The following is a 3,282-nucleotide window of genomic DNA, read 5'->3' as shown; positions in this document are numbered from 1 at the left end:
TTGACTTCAGAGAGGAAGGAAGAGGAGAGAGAGAGAAACATCAATCATTGATTGGCTGCCTCCTGCACGCCCCCTTCTGGGGATCGAGCCCTCAACCTGGGCATATGTCCTGACCAGGAATAGAACCATGATCTCCCAGTTCATAGCTCCATGCTCAACCACTGAACCATACCATCCGGGCTGAGGAACATTTTTAGATAGTCCATGATTTGTACATTCACCTGTTAATGTGGAAAATTAAGAACTAATGAAGACATTTCACATTTTACAAACATTTGTGTGATATAGGCTGTATGCCCAACACCATTCCTACTTGCAAGGATTTTCAATGGGCTATAATTGTATGTATACTTATGTGACTGCTCCTAGCTACCATCTTACCATACAGTAAATTCTGTAATGGCAGGGCTTATGTTTGATTTACTAACCCTTAACTCCTATCATAGGGCCTGGCATACAGTAGGTGCTTTACATTAATGATGAGTGAATGAATACATACATAAATAAATGAAGGGGTTAAACAAATAATGGAAATACTAGGAAGGAATTAAATACCATGTCAAATGAAAGGTCTCTGGGCCTTTAAAGGTCAGGAAGCAGGCTGCTTGTAGAAGTCAGCAGAGGCTCCCTGGACGAGGTGACCTGAAAGTAGTCGCTCTCCAGTTGGATAGGTTGGTGAACAGCTCAGGCAGTAGTACAGTCGGCCTCACAGCTGTGAGAGAGGAAGCCACAAGTGAAAAGAAGCCACAAATGCAAAGTTGCTCCTCATTTCCTGGCTAGCGCTTTGGCCAGCAAGAGCTGCATTCCTTTGAGCTGAGCATGTGTGGAATTTCCAGCCTAGGTAGCAGAATGGAACTTGGAACAAACAGATCAGCAGAAAAGAACCCAGGGACAATGGGGCTGGGCCCAGCTGCCCTTTGCCAGCTTTTGAGCTCACAGAATATTGGAGCTCAGTGGGCCTCGTCCAGGGTGATAAATGATGTCCTTTGGATTGTACCACTTCAGAAGACCCAGAAATTTCCATGTTCAGACAGCATTAGGATCCTTAGATGTGCTGAAATACGTCTGAATCCTCGCCATCATTCAACTTTCCATCTAGCAAGGACAAGTGAAGGTCTGTTTTGCTTTAAAGATGGGGAAAGTCCAAACATTAGAAGCAGAGGGAAAGATACCTTCATCAAAAGAGAGCTGGAAGGTGTTTTGATGGCAGGATAATGAGGAGGGGGCTGGTGATAGCAAGATTCAGCACTTTAAGTAACTGTTCTGGAGGAGGGTGGCCAGGGATATTTAAGAACAACTATATAAAAACATTGCCCGGGTGACATTTCAGGGCAGGGGATTCAAACAGGAAGGTCCAGCTTCATGGAGAGAAACTAATTATAGACAATGACACAATCACAAAGACACGGGTCTCTCTACTGGCCTGACCTGAAGTTCTTACACCTGATGAAGCTCTGGCAGCCTGCCATCAATCACACTGAGAAACGTAAGGGGGAACTTTGCTGTATCTACCCTCGACTACTGTTCCTAAGGTCTCTGCATTTCCCCAAGTCAACAATTCCTTCAAAACACTGATCTATTGATCGGGACCTAAGAAAGGGGAGGAGTGAATTTCAGTGATTCATATCTAGATCTTCACTTTTTAAAAAAAATATTTTATTGATTTTTTACAGAGAGAAAGGGAGAAGGATAGAGAGTTAGAAACATCGATGAGAGAGAAACATTGACCAGCTGTCTCCTGCACACCTCCCACTGGGGATGTGCCCACAACCAAGGTACATGCCCTTGACTGGAATCGAACCTGGGACCCTTCAGTCCACAGGCTGACACTCTATCCACTGAGCCAAACCAGCTAGGGCTAGATCTTCATTTCTATGATTATAAGTGAGTTGAAGGCAGGGATAATAAATTACTCAACCTAGAATAAGCTACACTGCCTTAACTATAGCTAAGTAGGTGCTTCATAGACAAAGAACAGGCGAAGGGAGGGAGGGAGGGGAGGGGAGGGGAGGGAGATGGAAGGAAAGGAAAAAGGAAGGGACAGAAAGAAAAATAAATTTGGTCGGAGATGTTCAGGGAGGTGGAGAAGGGGGCAGTACTGAACTTGGCCTACATCACAGAAGATGAGTGTCACAGAAGGAAGTCCCCTAGGGGGCCCATCCCAAGTAGCTGTCGTTGAGGACAGTTTACGTTTGGGGAATAATATGTAAACTTGTCATTGTTCAAGGCTAGGTCTTTGATTTACTTCTTTAATATATTCTGGATTTAGTTCTTTAATATAGTGGTAGGATACAGGGGTGGGGGTGGGGGGTGACATCCTTTAATGGGGAACCCGTAAAGGAAAAGACAAAGAAGTACCTCCATTTACTGTGTGTGCTCTATCCCATGAGGCTATTGAGATGTGTCTGAGTCATTTCCTCTGGTTTGACAGTTCTCTCCTTTATCCTGAGGAGGAAGTGAACGTTCAATACCTTACATTAGACCACCTTTTGCATATACAAGGATTCATTTCATTCCCAAAGCTCAGATAATACTTAAATGGTAATGCCAGGTTCTGCATGGGCATTTTGTCCCCATTCCCGTGACCATTTATTAGGGATAAAAGCTAAGGATACATTGCAGTCGTCATCCCGACTCAAGTCAGGGCAGGGGGCACTGTTTAAATGTATTAAAAAAAATTAATTGATCTCGCATCTAATTAAGCACTCTGCTATGCACCTACACTTGCCCCACTTACCTTACAAGTACTAATAATTCCCAGATCGGGAGCTTGAGAATCAGATTTATTTAGCTTGAACTTGATAGACATCTCCGAGGGTGGAGTTCAGACAAAATCAATCCCTTTCTACCTACCCATTGGTTTATTAAAGATCTTTAAACGGGACCTAACTACAAGCCCACTTTCATAATCATCATCCCGTGAGATGAAAATTAACAATTGCCGGACCAGAGAGGGTGGAAGTACAGAGGCGAGCAGAGAGGGCGGTCCCATCTTGAACACAGTGTCTTTCCGTTTCGCTGAAGTTCAAACCGCAAGGCCACAGTTCGCTCGGGGCGAGCGGGCACGTGTGTACGCCACGCATGCGCTCAGAGTAGGCCCGCCCACCCCTTCCGCCGGACCGCTCTCGCCCAGTCCCAGCCCGCCCTCCGAATGCCCACCCTCAAGACTACACCCTCCGCCAATCGGGAGACCGGAGTCATCAGACACGTCACTTACTTAGCATAGACCGTCTCCCCGCCCCGTCAGTGGCTGGGATTGTCGCCTAAGCGCTTCGTCTTGGC

At 45.8% G+C, this 3,282-nt stretch overlaps 1 long non-coding RNA gene across 1 annotated transcript; it reads right to left on the bottom strand.

Annotated features, from left to right (window-relative positions):
* Positions 1-112: 112 nt before the first annotated feature.
* LOC102248811 lies at positions 113-3,110 on the bottom strand. Its single transcript, XR_313440.2, has 3 exons — positions 2,948-3,110; positions 2,359-2,445; positions 113-712 (listed from the first exon to the last, which is right to left on the bottom strand). It is a non-coding gene; the product is annotated as an uncharacterized LOC102248811 (long non-coding RNA).
* Positions 3,111-3,282: the final 172 nt, after the last annotated feature.

This window comes from Myotis brandtii, unplaced genomic scaffold, assembly GCF_000412655.1.
Source record: "Myotis brandtii unplaced genomic scaffold, ASM41265v1 scaffold18, whole genome shotgun sequence".
NCBI classification, from domain to species: domain Eukaryota; kingdom Metazoa; phylum Chordata; class Mammalia; order Chiroptera; family Vespertilionidae; genus Myotis; species Myotis brandtii.
The sequence above is the reverse complement of the archived record's forward strand: the minus strand, read 5'-3'. Positions and strand labels throughout refer to the sequence as shown.